This window comes from Triticum urartu, chromosome 6A (genome assembly GCF_056163025.1).
Source record: "Triticum urartu cultivar PI428250 chromosome 6A, HENAU_Tu73, whole genome shotgun sequence".
Lineage (NCBI taxonomy): Eukaryota > Viridiplantae > Streptophyta > Magnoliopsida > Poales > Poaceae > Triticum > Triticum urartu.
In genome coordinates this window covers 159,888,298-159,908,376 of record NC_141878.1, presented here as the reverse complement: position 1 = coordinate 159,908,376, position 20,079 = coordinate 159,888,298, and the positions used below count along the sequence as shown (strand labels likewise).

The following is a 20,079-nucleotide window of genomic DNA, read 5'->3' as shown; positions in this document are numbered from 1 at the left end:
TAAGAATATGATCACGTGGATCAACTTGTTTCTCTAGGGGTGCCCCTGCCTCCGTATATAAAGGTTCAAGGGAGGGGGCCGACCGGCCAAGGTGTGGCGCGCCAGGAGGAGTCCTACCCCTTCTGGGAGTAGGACTCCCCCCCTTTCCTAGTTGGAATAGGATTCGTGGAGGGGGGGAAAGAGGAGAGAGAGGAGGAAGGGGGGCCGGCCCCCTCTCCTTGTCCAATTCGGACCAAGGGGGGAGGGGCGCGCGGCCCATCTCTGGCCACCTCTCCTCTCTGCCACTAAGGCCCACTAAGGCCCATATACCTCCCGGGGGGTTCCGGTAACCTCCCGGTACTCCGGTAAAATCCCGATTTCACCCGGAACACTTCCGATATCCAAACATAGGCTTCCAATATATCAATCTTTATGTCTCGACCATTTCGAGACTCCTCGGCATGTCCGTGATCACATCCGGGACTCCGAACAACCTTCGGTACATCAAAATGCATAAACTCATAATATAACTGTCATCGTAACCTTAAGCGTGCGGACCCTATAGGTTCGAGAACAATGTAGACATGACCGAGACACGTCTCCGGTCAATAACCAATAGCGGAACCTGGATGCTCATATTGGCTCCTACATATTCTACGAAGATCTTTTATCGGTCAGACCGCATAACAACATACGTTGTTCCCTTTGTCATCGGTATGTTACTTGCCCGAGATTCGATCGTCGGTATCCTATACCTAGTTCAATCTCGTTACCGGCAAGTATCTTTACTCGTTCTGTAATACATCATCCCACAACTAACTCATTAGTTGCAATGCTTGCAAGGCTTAAGTGATGTGCATTACCGAGAGGGCCCAGAGATACCTCTCCGACAATCGGAGTGACAAATCCTAATCTCGAAATACGCCAACCCAACATGTACCTTTGGAGACACCTGTAGAGCTCCTTTATAATCACCCAGTTATGTTGTGACGTTTGGTAGCACACTAAGTGTTCCTCCGGCAAACGGGAGTTGCATAATCTCATAGTCATAGGAACATGTATAAGTCATGAATAAAGCAATAGCAACATACTAAACGATCGGGTGCTAAGCTAATGGAATGGGTCATATTAATCAGATCATTCAACTAATGATGTGATCCCGTTAATCAAATAACAACTCTTTGTCCATGGTTAGGAAACATAACCATCTTTGATTAATGAGCTAGTCAAGTAGAGGCATACTAGTGACACTCTGTTCGTCTATGTATTCACACATGTATTATGTTTCCGGTTAATATAATTCTATCATGAATAATAAAATTTTATCATGATATAAGGAAATAAATAATAACTTTATTATTACCTCTAGGGCATATTTCCTTCAGCTAAGGCCTAAGACTCGTTGCGAGTGCAGCGCACATTTGGTCGTGAAGTTGGACAAAGGACGTGGAGTCTGGTTCGTGGCAGCTTTTATGGATGATCACAACCATTTGTTGGCTTGAGAAGATGAGGTGGTATTTCTGCGGTCACATAGAGTGATGGGAGATCACCAGATAGCTGAGATCTTGGCGATGGAAGGAGCTGGGATCAGAAAGCATATCATCGTCGACAACTTCATTAGCAGGTATGGTTCGTACGATAAGTGTGGGTTTCTGAGACGAGACATCTGCAACCTATGTTGCCGAGAAAAAATGAAGTTGATTGCGAAGCGTGATGCTAACACAGCAATCGGGATTATGAGGAGCAGAAAGGAGAAGGATCTAGACCTCTTCTTTGAGTACGTGCTCGATAAGGAGGGTCGTTTAAGAGCATGTTCTGGTGCGATGCACAATCGTGGAGGGACTATCAGTTGTATGGAGATGTGACTGTGGTTGACATCACGTATAAGATGAACAGATATGGTATGCTGTTCGTCCCCTTTGTTGGTGTAAATAATCACCGTTGCACCACAATGTTTGGTTGTGCCATTGTGTTCGACGAGACCAAAGCGACGTATGTGTGGCTGCTCCAGACATTCCTGAAGGCCAATTGTCAGAAGAAGCCAAGGTCAATCATCACAGATGGAGACGCTGCAATGATACGAGCTATTCGGATGGTTTTGGCTGATGTGTTGCACCGTCTCTGCTCATGGCACATGGAAAAAATATGCAGAAGCACCTTAATTACAAATCACTAAATGAGTCCAGGGCACTCTTGTACTACTCCACCTCTCCTGCCAACTTTGAGGCAAGATGGCACGCTTTTGTCCTTAAATGGAAGACTGATAAAACAGAAGAGTGGCTACGTAGGATGTACAGGAAGAGGAGTATGTGAGCAGCATCATATCTGTCAGATGGTTTTTTTTTGGGTATGCGCAGTAATCAGAGGAGCGAAAGCCTTAACTCTTGTCTTCACCTTCACCTGGGAGGCGGTATGACTATTGTTGATCTAGTTGTGCATTATGAGAATTGCATAGTTCGACTACGTGAGAACAAGGCGCATGATGATTGTGTTTCTAATCAGTCATTGCCACCATCAGGCACTGAATATAAGGACATTGAGAAGCATGCTGCCAAGGTATTCACTCATGCCAATTTTTATATTCTTCAACAAGATATGAAGAAGATGGGAGAGCTTGAGATTTTTTAGATGCTAGTGGGAGTTGACTGTCACACCTTCACCGTGACATGGAGAAATAACCGCAAATTTCAGTTCAGCGTGAATTATCGAGCTGAAAACTCTGAGAATACTATAGGCTGCAGTTGTGGACGAATGCTTCGGAAAGGGTTGCCTTGCAAACACATTCTGTATGTGTTGGTTCATCTGAAAATATCTAAAATACCTAAGTGTTGCATCCTTAAGAGGATGTCGGAAGTTGCGAGAGGTGGTATGCCTGCACAACAGAAGAGTGACATATTTGGCTAGGGATGGAAAGGGGCAGAGCAACGTGCTCGCTATAGTCAACTCAGTATAACAAGAGCAGAAGCTTTCCATGTTGCATAAAATGATCCATTCGTCTTTGATGAGTTGATGTAGTGTCTGCAGAATATAATAGCTAAGAAAAAGGTCCCTGATGATGATGCTGTTGGTAGTAGAAGGAATGTGCATGAGGAGCCACGTGAGCCGGAACAACATGTTGATGTCATAGGTGATCCCGTGAAAGTTTCAACGAAGGGCACCCCTAAAGAGAGCAAGATAGAGCGGGCAAAGAAAGATCCAAATGTTACAAAAATGGAAGGCCAAAATCATTTTCTGAGAGAAAACTCGGTCCTCTTTGTGGCATATGTCGCAAAGAGGACCATAGATGGCAAACGTGCCCCCGGAATGAAAAGTAAGTTTTACATTTTTTTTAATTATCTTTTGTTTCTCTCTTTACAATTGTCTGATGAGTTGGTTACAATTTGTTATGTAGGAACCAGGCATAAAGATGAAGTGTTATTAATCAATGGAAGGCACTGGGAAGAGTTCAATTCGCATGTCGTTGTGTTGCTAGACATACTATATTTGTAGACAATTTTTTTACGTTTTATTGTCGCTTTCGTGTGAGACTAAACATTTAAATGTGTGTCCAACTATCATTGGTACTATTTTGTGAGATGGGATGTTATAAGTGTGTGCAACTAGTGTAATTTGTACTGTGAAAGTAATATTTTTGCTATGTTAAAATGTATCAGTTTGCGCTTGTGATGTTTACAATGTTTTTGATACGTACTGTTGTTGTTTGTATTCGCGATGGTCATATTTTTTATATAAAAAATACCCCCGCCATCCTGAGTTGGTGCCAACAAGGCATAGTGGCGCGGCGGCAATGACAAGCGAACCCAAGGCATCAGGACATCTTTGAAGCTTATGAGGGAATGGCGAGGCGGCTATTTAAGCCGGTCCATGTGTCCCTCTGCAGGCGAGGTGGGACTAAACTACAGAAGCTGCACTCGCGGCTGCGCGGACCTCTGGGCACACTATGTTGGTCGGCATACTCAATGCGCGGGTGGGGGAGATGGCACTGTTTGTACATCGGCCCATTAACGACGCGCGTCGGGCGCGTGGGCCGGCCCATTAAGGTCGCTTCGTGTGCGGCTGGGGATGCTGGCGCGTTGCGCCGACTAGGTTTAGTCCCACCTCGCCCGCCGAGGGACGCCACGACCGGTTTATATACCTGCGTCATCGCCGTTCTCACAAGCTCACTACACAATACTACCATGAATGCCCTGTTGTACGCCGTGAAGGGTTTCATAGTAATTTCAAAAAAATTCCTACGCTCACGCAAGATCATGGTGATGCATAGCAACGAGAGGGGGAGAGTGTGATCTACATACCCTTGTAGATCGACAACGGAAGCGTTTGGTTGATGTAGTCATACGTCTCCACGGCCCGACCGATCAAGCACCGAAACTACGGCACCTCCGAGTTCTAGCACACGTTCAGCTCGATGACGATCCCCGGACTCCGATCCAGCAAAGTGTCGGGGAAGAGTTCCGTCAGCACGACGGCGTGGTGACGATCTTGATGTACTACTGTCGCAGGGCTTCGCCTAAGCACCGCTACAATATTATCGAGAACTATGGTGGAAGGGGGCACCGCACACGGCTAAGAATATGATCACGTGGATCAACTTGTTTCTCTAGGGGTGCCCCTGCCTCCGTATATAAAGGTTCAAGGGAGGGGGGCCGGCCGGCCAAGGTGTGACGCGCCAGGAGGAGTCCTACTCCTTCTGGGAGTAGGACTCCCCCCCTTTCCTAGTTGGAATAGGATTCATGGAGGGGGGAAAAGAGGAGAGAGAGGAGGAAGGGGGGCCGGCCCCCTCTCCTTGTCCAATTCAGACCAAGGGGGAGAGGGGCGCGCGGCCCATCTCTGGCCACCTCTCCTCTCTTCCACTAAGGCCCACTAAGGCCCATATACCTCCCGGGGGGTTCCGGTAACCTCCCGGTACTCCGGTAAAATCCCGATTTCACCCGGAACACTTCCGATATCCAAACATAGGCTTCCAATATATCAATCTTTATGTCTCGACCATTTCGAGACTCCTCGTCATGTCCGTGATCACATCCAGGACTTCGAACAACCTTCGGTACATCAAAATGCATAAACTCATAATATAACTATCATCGTAACCTTAAGCGTGCGGACCCTACGGGTTCGAGAACAATGTAGACATGACCGAGACACGTCTCCGGTCAATAACCAATAGCGGAACCTGGATGTTCATATTGGCTCCTACATATTCTATGAAGATCTTTTATCGGTCAGACCGCATAACAACATACGTTGTTCCCTTTGTCATCGGTATGTTACTTGCCCGAGATTCGATCGTTGGTATCCTATACCTAGTTCAATCTCGTTACCGGCAAGTCTCTTTACTCGTTCTGTAATACATCATCCCGCAACTAACTCATTAGTTGCAATGCTTGCAAGGCTTAAGTGATGTGCATTACCGAGAGGGCCCAAAGATACCTCTCCGACAATCGGAGTGACAAATCCTAATCTCGAAATACGCCAACCCAACATGTACCTTTGGAGACACCTGTAGAGCTCCTTTATAATCACCCAGTTACGTTGTGACGTTTGGTAGCACACAAAGTGTTCCTCCGGCAAACGGGAGTTGCATAATCTCATAGTCATAGGAACATGTATAAGTCATGAAGAAAGCAATAGCAACATACTAAACGATCGGGTGCTAAGCTAATGGAATGGGTCATGTCAATCAGATCATTCAACTAATGATGTGATCCCGTTAATCAAATAACAACTCTTTGTCCATGGTTAGGAAACATAACCATCTTTGATTAACGAGCTAGTCTAGTAGAGGCATACTAGTGACACTCTGTTCGTCTATGTATTCACACATGTATTATGTTTTCGGTTAATACAATTCTAGCATGAATAATAAACTTTTATCATGATATAAGGAAATAAATAATAACTTTATTATTGCCTCTAGGGCATATTTCCTTCAGTCTCCCACTTGCACTAGAGTCAATAATCTAGATTACACAGTAATGATTCTAACACCCATGGAGCCTTGGTGCTGATCATGTTTTGCTCGTGGAAGAGGCTTAGTCAACGGGTCTGCAACATTCAGATCCGTATGTATCTTGCAAATCTCTATGTCTCCCACCTGGACTAAATCCCGGATGGAATTGAAGCGTCTCTTGATGTGCTTGGTTCTCTTGTGAAATCTGGATTCCTTCGCCAAGGTAATTGCACCAGTATTGTCACAAAAGATTTTCATTGGACCCAATGCACTAGGTACGACACCTAGATCGGATATGAACTCCTTCATCCAGACTCCTTCATTTGCTGCTTCCGAAGCAGCTATGTATTCCGCTTCACACGTAGATCCCGCCATGACGCTTTGTTTAGAACTGCACCAACTGACAGCTCCACCGTTTAATGTAAATACGTATCTGGTTTGCGATTTAGAATCGTCCGGATCAGTGTCAAAGCTTGCATCAACGTAACCGTTTACGATGAGCTCTTTGTCACCTCCAGATACGAGAAACATATCCTTAGTCCTTTTCAGGTACTTCAGGATGTTCTTGACCGTTGTCCAGTGATCCACTCCTGGATTACTTTGGTACCTCCCTGCTAGACTTATAGCAAGGCACACATCAGGTGTGGTACACAGCATTGCATACATGATAGAGCCTATGGCTGAAGCATAGGGAACATCTTTCATCTTCTCTCTATCTTCTGCAGTGGTCGGGCATTGAGTCTGACTCAACTTCACACCTAGTAACACAGGAAAGAACCTTTCTTTGCTTGATCCATTTTGAACTTCTTCAAAATCTTGTCAAGGTATGTGCTTTGTGAAAGTCCAATTAAAAATCTTGATCTATCTCTATAGATCTTTATGCCTAATATGTAAGCAGCTTCACCGAGGTATTTCATTGAAAAACTCTTATTCAAGTATCCCTTTATGCTATCCAGAAATTCTATATCATTTCCAATCAGTAATATGTCATCCACATATAATATCAGAAATGCTACAGAGCTCCCACTCACTTTGTTGTAAATACAGGCTTCTCCAAAAGTCTGTGTAAAACCAAATGCTTTGATCACACTATCAAAGCATTTATTCCAACTCCGAGAGGCTTGCACCAGTCCATAAATGGATCGCTGGAGCTTGCACACTTTGTTAGCTCCCTTTGGATCGACAAAACCTTCCGGTTGCATCATATACAACTCTTCTTCCAGAAATCCATTCAGGAATGCAGTTTTGACATCCATCTGCCAAATTTCATAATCATAAAATGCGGCAATTGCTAACATGATTCGGACAGACTTAAGCATCGCTACGGGTGAGAAGGTCTCATCGTAGTCAATCCCTTGAACTTGCCGAAACCCTTTTGCGACAAGTCGAGCTTTGTAGACAGTAATATTACCGTCGGCGTCAGTCTTCTTCTTAAAGATCCATTTATTCTCAATTGCTTGCCGATCATTGGGCAAGTCAACCAAAGTCCATACTTTGTTCTCATACATGGATCCCATCTCATATTTCATGGCTTCAAGCCATTTTGCGGAATCTTGGCTCACCATCGCTTCTTCATAGTTCGTAGGTTCATCATGATCTAGTAGCATGACTTCCAGAACAGGATTACCGTACCACTCTGGTGCGGATCTCACTCTGGTTGATCTACGAGGTTCAGTAGTATCTTGTTCTGAAGTTTCATGATCATTATCATTAGCTTCCTCACTAATTGGTGTAGGTGTCATAGAAACAGTTTTCTGTGATGCGCTACTTTCCAATAAGGGAGCAGGTACAGTTACCTCGTCAAGTTCTACTTTCCTCCCACTCACTTCTTTCGAGAGAAACTCCTTTTCCAGAAAGTTTCCGAACTTAGCAACAAAAGTCTTGCCTTCGGATCTGTGATAGAAGGTGTATCCAATAGTCTCCTTTGGATATCGTATGAAGACACATTTCTCTGATTTGGGTTCGAGCTTATCAGGTTGAAGCTTTTTCACATAAGCATCGCAGCCCCAAACTTTCAGAAACGACAACTTTGGTTTCTTGCCAAACCATAGTTCATAAGGCGTCGTCTCAACGGATTTTGATGGTGCCCTATTTAACGTGAATGCGGCCGTCTCCAAAGCATAACCCCAAAACGATAGCGGTAAATCAGTAAGAGACATCATAGATCGCACCATATCTAGTAAAGTACGATTACGACGTTCGGACACACCATTACGCTGTGGTGTTCCGGGTGGCGTGAGTTGTGAAACTATTCCGCATTGTTTCATATGTACACCAAACTTGTAACTCAAATATTCTCCTCCACGATCAGATCGTAGAAACTTTATTTTCTTGGTATGATGATTTTCAACTTCACTCTGAAATTCTTTGAACTTTTCAAACGTTTCAGACTTATGTTTCATTAAGTAGATATACCCATATCTGCTTAAGTCATCTATGAAGGTGAGAAAATAACGATATCCGCCACGAGCCTCAATATTCATCGGACCACATACATCTGTATGTATGATTTCCAACAAATCTGTTGCTCTCTCCATAGTACCGGAGAACGGCGTTTTAGTCATCTTGCCCATGAGGCACGGTTCGCAAGTACCAAGTGATTCATAATCAAGTGGTTCCAAAAGTCCATCAGTATGGAGTTTCTTCATGCGCTTTACACCGATATGACCTAAACGGCAGTGCCACAAATAAGTTGCACTATCATTAGCAACTCTGCATCTTTTGGCTTCAACATTATGAATATGTGTGTTACTACTATCGAGATTCAATAAGAATAGACCACTCTTCAAGGGTGCATGACCATAAAAGATATTATTCATATAAATAGAACAACCATTATTCTCCGATTTAAATGAATAACCATCTCGCATCAAACAAGATCCAGATATAATGTTCATGCTTAACGCTGGCACCAAATAACAATTATTTAGGTCTAATATTAATCCCGAACGTAGATGTAGAGGTAGCGTGCCGACTGCGATCACATCGACTTTGGAACCGTTTCCCACGCGCATCGTCACCTCGTCCTTAGCCAATCTTCGCTTAATCCGTAGTCCCTGTTTTGAGTTGCAAATATTAGCAACAGAACCAGTATCAAATACCCAGGTGCTACTGTGAGCATTAGTAAGGTACACATCAATAACATGTATATCACATATACCTTTGTTCACCTTGCCATCCTTATTATCCGCCAAATACTTGGGGCAGTTCCGCTTCCAGTGACCAGTCTGCTTGCAGTAGAAGCACTCAGTTTCACGCTTAGGTCCAGACTTGGGTTTCTTCTCTTGAGCAGCAACTTGCTTGCTGTTCTTCTTGAAGTTCCCCTTCTTCTTCCCTTTGCCCTTTTTCTTGAAACTAGTGGTCTTGTTTACCATCAACACTTGATGCTCCTTTTTGATTTCTACCTCCGCAGCTTTCAGCATTGCGAAGAGCTCGGGAATAGTCTTATTCATCCCTTGCATATTGTAGTTCATAACGAAGCTCTTGTAGCTTGGTGCAGTGATTGGAGAATTCCGTCAATGACGCAATCATCTGGAAGATTAACTCCCATTTGAATCAAGTGATTATTATACCCAGACATTTTGAGTATATGCTCACTGACAGAATGGTTCTCCTCCATCTTGCAGCTATAGAACTTATTGGAGACTTCATATCTCTCAATCCGGGCATTTGCTTGAAATATTAACTTCAACTCCTGGAATATCTCATATGCTCCATGATGCTCAAAACGTCGTTGAAGTCCCGGTTCTAAGCCGTAAAGCATGGCACACTGAACTATCGAGTAGTCATCAGCTTTGCTCTGCCAGACGTTCACAACATCTGGTGTTGCTCCAGCAGCAGGCCTGGCACCCAGCGGTGCTTCTAGTATGTAATTCTTCTGTGCAGCAATGAGGATAATCCTCAAGTTACGGACCCAGTCCGTGTAATTGCTACCATCATCTTTCAACTTTGCTTTCTCAAGGAACGCATTAAAATTCAACGGAACAACAGCACGGGCCATTTATCTATAATCATACATAAACAAGCAAGATACTATCAGGTACTAAGTTCATGATAAATTTAGGTTCAGTTAATCATATTACTTAAAGAACTCCCACTTAGATAGACATCCCTCTAATCCTCTAAGTGATTACGTGATCCAAATCAACTAAACCATGTCCGATCATCACGTGAGATGGAGTAGTTTCATTGGTGAACATCACTATGTTGATCATATCTACTATATGATTCACGCTCGACCTTTCGGTCTCCGTGTTCCGAGGCCATATCTGTATATGCTTGGCTCGTCAAGTATAACCTGAGTATTCCGCGTGTGCAACTGTTTTGCACCCGTTGTATTTGAACGTAGAGCCTATCACACCCGATCATCACGTGGTGTCTCAGCACGAAGAACTTTCGCAACGGCGCATACTCAGGGAGAACACTTCTTGATAATTTAGTGAGAAATCATCTTATAATGCTACCGTCAATCAAAGCAAGATAAGATGCATAAAAGATAAACATCACATGCAATCAATATAAGTGATATGATATGGCCATCATCATCTTGTGCTTGTGATCTCCATCTCCGAAGCACCGTCATGATCACCATCGTCACCGGCGCGACACCTTGATCTCCATCGTAGCATCTTTGTCATCTCGCCAATCTTTATGCTTCCACGACTATCGCTACCGCTTAGTGATAAAGTAAAGCATTACAGCGCGATTGCATTGCATACAATAAAGCGACAACCATATGGCTCCTGCCAGTTGCCGATAACTCGGTTACAAAACATGATCATCTCATACAATAAAATTTAGCATCATGTCTTGACCATATCACATCACAACATGCCCTGCAAAAACAAGTTAGACATCCTCTACTTTGTTGTTGCATGTTTTACGTGGCTGGTACGGGCTTAAGCAAGAACCAATCTTACCTACGCATCAAAACCACAACGATAGTTTGTCAAGTTGGTGTTGTTTTAACCTTCGCAAGGACCGGGCGTAGCCACACTCGGTTCAACTAAAGTTGGAGAAACTGTCACCCGCAAGCCACCTATGTGCAAAGCACGTCGGGAGAACCGGTCTCACGTAAGCGTACGCGTAATGTCGGTCCGGGCCGCTTCGTCCAACAATACCGCCGAACCAAAGTATGACATGCTGGTAAGCAGTATGACTTATATCGCCCACAACTCACTTGTGTTCTACTCGTGCATATAACATCAACATATAAAACCTAGGCTCGGATGCCACTTAAGGGTTTCGTAGTAATTTCAAAAAAATTCCTACGCTCACGCAAGATCATGGTGATGCATAGCAATGAGAGGGGGAGAGTGTGATCTACGTACCCTTGTAGATCGACAACAGAAGCGTTTGGTTGATGTAGTCGTACGTCTCCACGGCCCGACCGATCAAGCACCGAAACTACGGCACCTCCGAGTTCTAGCACACGTTCAGCTCGATGACAATCCCCGGACTCCGATCTAGCAAAGTGTTGGGGAAGAGTTCCGTCAGCACGACGGCGTGGTGACGATCTTGATGTACTACTGTCGCAGGGCTTCGCCTAAGCACCGCTACAATATTATCGAGGACTATGGTGGAAGGGGGCACCGCACACGGCTAAGAATACGATCACGTGGATCAACTTGTTTCTCTAGGGGTGCCCCTGCCTCCATATATAAAGGTTCAAGGGAGGGGGGCCGACCGGCCAAGGTGTGGCGCGCCAGGAGGAGTCCTACTCCTTCTGGGAGTAGGACTCCCCCCCCTTTCCTAGTTGGAATAGGATTCGTGGAGGGGGGAAAAGAGGAGAGAGAGGAGGAAGGGGGGCCGGCCCCCTCTCCTTGTCCAATTCGGACCAAGGGGGGAGGGGCGCGCGGCCCATCTCTGGCCACCTCTCCTCTCTTCCACTAAGGCCTACTAAGGCCCATATACCTCCCGGGGGGTTCCGGTAACCTCCCGGTACTCCGGTAAAATCTTGATTTCACCCGGAACACTTCTGATATCCAAACATAGGCTTCCAATATATCAATCTTTATGTCTCGACCATTTCGAGACTCCTCGTCATGTCCGTGATCACATCCGGGACTCAAAACAACCTTCGGTACATCAAAATGCATAAACTCATAATATAACTGTCATCGTAACCTTAAGCGTGCGGACCCTACGGGTTCGAGAACAATGTAGACATGACCGAGACACGTCTCCGGTCAATAACCAATAGCGGAACCTGGATGCTCATATTGGCTCCTACATATTCTACGAAGATCTTTTATCGGTCATACCGCATAACAACATACGTTGTTCCCTTTGTCATCAGTATGTTACTTGCCCGAGATTCGATCGTCGGTATCCTATACCTAGTTCAATCTCGTTACCGGCAAGTCTCTTTACTCGTTCTGTAATACATCATCCCGCAACTAACTCATTAGTTGCAATGCTTGCGAGGCTTAAGTGATGTGCATTACCGAGAGGGCCCAGAGATACCTCTCCGACAATCGGAGTGACAAATCCTAATCTCGAAATACGCCAACCCAACATGTACCTTTGGAGACACCTGTAGAGCTCCTTTATAATCACCCAGTTACGTTGTGATGTTTGGTAGCACACGAAGTGTTCCTCCGGCAAACGCGAGTTGCATAATCTCATAGTCATAGGAACATGTATAAGTCATGAAGAAAGCAATAGCAACATACTAAACGATCGGGTGCTAAGCTAATGGAATGGGTCATGTCAATCAGATCATTCAACTAATGATGTGATCCCGTTAATCAAATAACAACTCTTTGTCCATGGTTAGGAAACATAACCATCTTTGATTAACGAGCTAGTCAAGTAGAGGCATACTAGTGACACTCTGTTCGTCTATGTATTCACACATGTATTATGTTTCCGGTTAATACAATTCTAGCATGAATAATAAACTTTTATCATGATATAAGGAAATAAATAATAACTTTATTATTGCCTCTAGGTCATATTTCCTTCACGCCGTGGCTGGGCTGCTCGGCGGCCGAAAGGCTGTCCCTTTCGCCTTCAGGCTCGATCGGGGCGGTTCTAGTAAAGTCTCCATGCGCGCGCCCGGCCACGGCTGGGCCTCTTTTTTGAAATATGTTTTTTCACATACATTAATTTTTTTGATATATTAAACAGTCGACAAAAGTCATGACAGCAGTAACACATTAATATAAATATATCATATTTCACACATAACAATTAAAATGCCATGTCTCATATCCTTTAACAAAGTAGCATAACGAATAAACTGAAAGTGCCATGTCTCATATCCTTTAACAAAGCAGCATAACGAATAAACTGAAAGTGCCATGTCGCATTACAATCCAACAAAGTTATAAGTACCCAACAATGGCAGGGAAACATTTGAAAGGAAGGAAGATTGGAAGCGTATGCTATCGTGCAGGGACGCGTGCGTGTTATATAGAGAGAACAAGTACATGGCGCAGGTTGTTGTGTGGCTTGACCCCTCATCCAAGTTTGTACAAGATAAGGATCTCCTACTCCAACAACCTGCCAAGATTACAACTCACGCATACACAATTACACCATCGTGACATAAGTCACGTTACACAAACTACAACTATATCATTTAACATCCCCCCTCGATCTAAATGTGTCAAGGTTAAGATTGTTCTTGAAAGCTTGTAGTTGTCGAACCTGCAATGGTTTTGTAAATCCATCTGCCACTTGATCTCCTGTTGGAATAAATCTGATCTCCAACAGTTTTCTAGCAACTCTTTCTCTGACAAAATGAAAATCAATTTCTATGTGTTTTGTTCTTGCATGAAACACTGGATTGGCAGAGAGATACGTTGCTCCAAGATTATCACACCATAAGTAAGAGGTGTGTGACCTTTTTACTTCTAGCTCATCTAGTAAAGTTTCCATCCACATTACATCAGCTGTTGCATTCGCTAGAGACTTATATTCAGCCTCAGTGCTGGAACGAGAGACTGTTCCTTGTTTCTTTGCATTCCATGATATAAGATTGGACCCAAAGAAAACATTAAAACCTCCAGTAGACCTTCTGTCATCAGGACATCCTGCCCAATCTGCATGAGAAAAGGCACTTATAGTAGTTGATGGTGACTTACATATTTTGAGTCCTGTACCAGTAGTTCCTTGGATATATCTAAATATCCTTTTGACGGCTGTCCAATGTAGAGAAGTGGGTGAGTGCAAAAATTGACAGACCTTGTTAACTGAGAAAGAAATATCTGGTCTTGTCAAGGTTAAGTATTGGAGTGCACCAACAACACTCCTATATTTAGTTCCTTCCTCTGCACTCAACAGTTCTCCTTCATGCAGTGACAGTTTTTCTGTTGTGGATAAAGGTGTACTGGAGGGTTTACAGTCTTTCATACCTACCCGTTTGAGTATATCCTTGGCATATTTTTCTTGGGTCAACAATATACCATCATGTATCTTGTTTACTTCAATGCCGAGGAAATAATGCAATTCTCCCAAGTCTTTGAGAGCAAAATCATTTTTCAAGTTTTTAAGCAAAGCTGCGATGGCTTCTTGAGAGGAGCTAGCAACAATTATATCATCTACATAAACAAGCATATAAATGATCACCTTCCCTTTCTTGAAGAAGAACAAAGAAGTGTCTCCCTTTGAAGGTCTGAACCCAAGTTGTTGCAGTTTTGTGCTTAGTCTTGAGTACCAAGCTCTGGGTGCCTGTTTCAGACCATACAATGCTTTGTCCAATTTGCACACATGTTGTGGCTTGGTGGCATTCACAAAACTAGGTGGTTGCTTCATATAGACCTCTTCCTCGAGAACCCCATGTAGGAACGCATTCTGTACATCCAATTGGCGAAGGCTCCAACCTCTAGATACAGCAATAGACAAAACAAGTCTGATAGTAGCTGCTTTAAAAACAGGACTAAACGTGTCCTCATAATCAATACCATAGCGTTGTTTAAATCCTTTAGCAACTAATCTAGCCTTGTATCTATCTATAGTGCCATCTGAGTTTCTTTTAATTTTGTACACCCACTTGCAATCTATTATATGTCTACCTTGTCTAGATGGAACTAAGTGCCAGGATTGATTTTTCATAAGTGCATCATATTCAATCTCCATAGCATGTTTCCAATTTTTATTGCTTAGAGCTTCTGCTAGATCTCGTGGTTCTGTAGCAGTAGCAGCAAGGTTCGCAAATTTGAAATTCTTGTCATACCTGGCCGTGCCATCCTTTGGGACCAATGGTTTAAACACACCTCGCTGTGACCGCGTACTCGGACGCGCAGGAATAGTAGCCGCAGACGATCCTGGCGCTGCAGAGGATCCTGCTCCTCGTACCGGCAGATCCGTCAGGGGATCTCCCTCGGCTGCCGCATGATCAGGCGTGGGATCACGCGCCGGATCGATTTGTCATGTGGGGGACACACGCCCTAGAGACCGCGGGCCAGCGCCATCAATACACAGCGGGCCAGGCGCGGGCGATCCAGCCGAAGAGCGACAACTGGCGCTGGGGGACGCGCCACAGCCGGGTGCGCCCGACCGCTCAGCAGACGCGGGCTGCGTGTCGGACGTGGAGGGGCTGCCCGTGGGTGGAGGAGACAGATCCTCCTGGACGTCTGCACGCATGATTGGGGCGCCGGATCCTGCGCCGCTAGATCTCTCGGGATCAGCAACTGCAGGCAGATCCGTCTCGTGTCCCACGCCGGTTCCCTTTGGCGTGATATGGAGCATAAAATCACGCTGTGTAGCAGCATTTTTTGCATCATTTTTGCTGCCTATTTCTGCACCATGACGATCAGGGTCAGTAGCACTATTAATCACATGATCATTAACACATTCACCCCCTTGATCAATAGGATTTAAGAGCTCCGGTGAAAGCAGGAGGATTTCGGCGCGAAGACGAGCACCCGCATTAGGATGCAAAGTAGAGAAGGGGAAACAGGTTTCATCAAAAACTACATCACGAGATATGTAAACTCGTCCAGTGGAAATATCCAGGCATTTGTAGCCTTTATGAAGGTTACTATATCCAAGGAAGGCGCATTGTTTAGAACGAAACTGAATCTTATGTGTGTTATACGGCCGAAGATTGGGCCAGCAAGCGCATCCAAAGATAAGGAGAGACAAGTTGTTTGGGGTTTCACCAAATAACCTAGTGAGAGGTGTCCCAAAATTTATGAATTTGCTTGGCATCCTATTGATGAGATAGGTAGCTGCAATGAAGGCTTCATCCCAAAATTTTAAGGGCATGGAAGCTTGAGCAAGTAAGGACAAACCGACTTCAACTATGTGACGATGTTTTCGTTCGGCCGAGCCATTCTGTTGATGAGCGTGAGGACAGGAAACGTGATGAGAGATACCAATTTTTGTGAAAAAAGAGTTCAACTTGACATACTCCCCTCCCAGTCGGTTTGAAGGGCAAGGATCTTTTGATCAAACTGTCTTTCAACAAGTTTTTGAAAGTCATGAAATTTTTGAAAAACTTCAGACTTGTGTTTTATGAGATAGATCCATGTAAACTTACTGAAATCATCAATGAAACTAACGCAGTATTTCTTCCTTCCTACGGTTTCAACGGCAGGACCCCAAACATTAGAGAAAATAAGTTCCAAAGGAAATTTTGATTCACTCATAGATTGAGGATAAGGCAACTGGTGACTTTTGCCTTTTTGGCAGGCGTCACATACAAGTTTATTATCATTACTACTAGCACACGGGAGTTTATTTTCACTAATGATCTTCCGAACAAGGATGGAAGATGGATGACCAAAACGTCGGTGCCACCAATCCGAAGATGGTTTGGTGACACTTAGCACTTGCTTCTTGACGTTTGTCCCGACGTGCTCGATAGGATAGAGACCTTTCCTACCCCTGCCTCGAAGTCGAACCCTCCTCGTTTCCAGATCCTTGACAAGAAAAAAATGAGGGTGAATTTCAACAAAGGTATCATTATCAAGGGCAAGTTTGCTTGCTGAGATTAGACTTTTTGTGGCCTCTGGAAAGTGAAGAACATTATTGAGATATAGATCACGACCTGGGGTTGAAATAGTTGTGTGACCAATGTGATCAATAGCCATACCTGACCCATTGGCCGTGTGAATTTGGTCGTTGCCGGTGTACCTCTCCCGGACGGTGAGCTTCTCCATATCACCGGTAATATGGTCAGTGGCACCACTGTCCATGTACCAGTTGGTGTCCACCCCATACTGTGGTGCAGTCATGTTCGCCGAGCGCTCTTCTCCTCCCTGGTAGGCGGAGTCATAGCGCTTCCAGCACTTCCACGCTGGATGACCCACCTTGCCGCAGATCTGGCATGGCAGCTTGGTGGTGGGATTGTTGTTGTAGTTCCCACCTCCACCGCTGCCGCCTCCACGGTTGGATGGCCTGGAGGAGTTGCCGCGGCCGCGATCACCGCCGCCGCCTTGCCTGCCGCGGCCGCGATCACCACCGCCGTTGTTTCTGTTGTTGGAGCGCCCACGACCGGCTGCATTTGCAGACGACTGGGAGGACCAGCCACGAAGATTCATGTGGGTTTCGAAGCTCAGGAGCTGCGAGTACAACTCCGGGACCTTGACTGGCTCGACCCGAGAGCACATGACTGACACCACGGGGTCGAACTCTTCATCTAGTCCAGCTAGGATGTGGGACACAATGTCCTCTTCATCCACCTTCTTCCCTGAAGCAACGAGTTCATCACAGAGAGTTCTAACCTTACCAACGTACTCAGTGATCGTGGAGTTTCCCTTCTGAAGATTGGCGAGGGCGATCCTGACATTGACGGTTTGCGCTCGGGTTTGCGATGTCAGCATCCCCTGCACGGTGTTCCACAGCTCAGCTGCGGTGTGGCAGGTCGCCACCTGCACGGACATCTCGCGCGGTAGCGTGGTCAGCAGGTACAAGAACACCTGCTGATCACGCGCATACCACACACCAAACTCCGGATTGGGAGCCTTGGACTTGGTCTTCCCGTCGGTGTCGGTGACTTCAATGTGCATGGACGTCACCTCTTCCTCGATGTCGAGGAACGCCGCCATCTGCGCCCCCCGAATGGCCGAGAGCACGGTGGCGCGCCATAGCGGCTCGTTCCCTCTCGTAAGCTTCTCTGTGGCGATGTTTGCAAACGGCGACGAGGGGAAGGAGTTCACGGAGGAGCTTGCCATGGATGAGTTCGAGGCTGGCTCTGATTACCATGAAAGAAAGGAATATTGGAAGCGTATGCTATCATGCAGGGACGCGTGCGTGTTATATAGAGAGAACAAGTACATGGCGCAGGTTGTTGTGTGGCTTGACCCCTCATCCAAGTCTATACAAGATAAGGATCTCCTACTCCAACAACCTGCCAAGATTACAACTCACGCATACACAATTACACCATCGTGACATAAGTCACGTTACACAAACTACAACAATATCATTTAACAACCTTCTGCGGGACTAAAAGCCTACCGATGCTAATACCTATTTCTTCTCCATGATTTTAACAATTTTCATCTTGACCTTCTCTAATGTGTTCACCTCTGAAAAAATAATTCCTGCGACAATATGTGGCCTTGATGCATTAATCTCTTCCTGGTCAAATTCATATGTCCAGCGATCTCTGTCCCAGTGTTTTATGCACAACATCACAAAAAGTCCACATGACACTCTGTAATAAACACGTGCGATCAGCTTAGGACGTAGCATGCACTTGCTTGTACTAGTGGTATGCAGTATGAACTTACCCAACTTTTTGTCTCGACATTTCGTACTCATTTATTGGCCACGATGACACATCTGGATATTTTTTTGCTTGAAGAGTTGAGTTGGCCTCCATAATATCCTTAGAAATTTCAGCTCTCTGAAACAAATTAACGAAACCAAGATATATTTTTGTTCCAACATAAACCAGAATAATGTATGTCGCAATATAAACTAGAATAATGTAGGTCCTAATATTTTTTTTCATGTGAGTGCGAAAATTATAGCATACCAGTGTGGCAATCATATTGCGAATTCTTTGGCTAATTGCGCCATTAGAATTTGAGTCAAGAACTTGAAACTCCTCCTTGACGGTGTGCATCACTATGGTTATCCAATGATTCTCGTTAACGTGCATAGGAAAATACGCCTACATAACCACAAAATGATGTTAGTGCAATTAAACACTATTGAATAAGAAAAACTAATAAATATGAAAGCAATACCTTGTCCCGTGCGAAATACTCATCCATCACTCTCGTGAGGACTTTTGTTTTCTTTGTAAGCTTCTCTGAGTTTATATTATTAACTGATTTGTTCTTTACCCTTGCCCTATTTAACATAAATTTGGGAAACCTCGTTGTTGATATGTGACGATCACGAAAACCACAGGCTTGTAGGTGTTTACAATATGCATTGATGACTTGCATACATTAGTATAAAATTTCTATCAACTTCTGCAATACAAATGATGGTTCTATTAAAAACAAACTCATACTTATAGCACCACTCAACCATTTAAACGCGAGGACATCATGAAGCATAGCTGGCATGCATATGTCCCCATCTGGTGGCGGCACATTAACCAAAGTTCGATGCGCATGCTTCTTTGACGATGCAAGAGTCTCAACAAAAACTTTGGCTGGCTCTATGTGATCCGAAGTCATATTAAGTGAACTTGCTAGAATTGAAGGTGGTGAAGCAAACATATCTAAAGCAATGCGGTTACGGTCAGTTACATAATAAAAAAGTACATAACGCGTGAATGCATAATAAAGTAGTATTTGACTTACTTTTTTAACACATTTCTTGCGGGTAATCAAAAGGTCGTAGGGGGATTGACAATATTTCGATGGATTTTGTTTGCGTTTACCTTCATTCTCATGACTGCCATCACCATTAGCTATGTTGCTCATTGCCGGGAAACTCTCAAACGTTTCTTTGGACTTTTTTGGTGACAAACCATCCATAGACTCACCAAAAATATCAGCATTCTGCGGGGTTCGGGACATAGACGGAAAGTCTTTTGTCCGTACAGTTGATGCCGAAGACGGAGAGTTTCCATTATCCTCTATAATAAAAGGATCAGTAGCTTCACCTTTACCCAGTGTTGTCGCCGGAGCACCCGTGTCATCAACGGGCATGGAGGTATCATTCATACCCATGAAAGATGTTCCTATCTTTACGTCGGTAGGTGATTCAACTTCTGGCCAATATTTTGACTTGTA

At 44.6% G+C, this 20,079-nt stretch overlaps 1 pseudogene; it reads right to left on the bottom strand.

The window, feature by feature from the left end:
• Positions 1–17,426: 17,426 nt before the first annotated feature.
• LOC125517772 (small nucleolar RNA Z247) lies at positions 17,427–17,565 on the bottom strand (annotated as a pseudogene).
• Between the last annotated feature and the right edge of the window lie 2,514 nt (positions 17,566–20,079).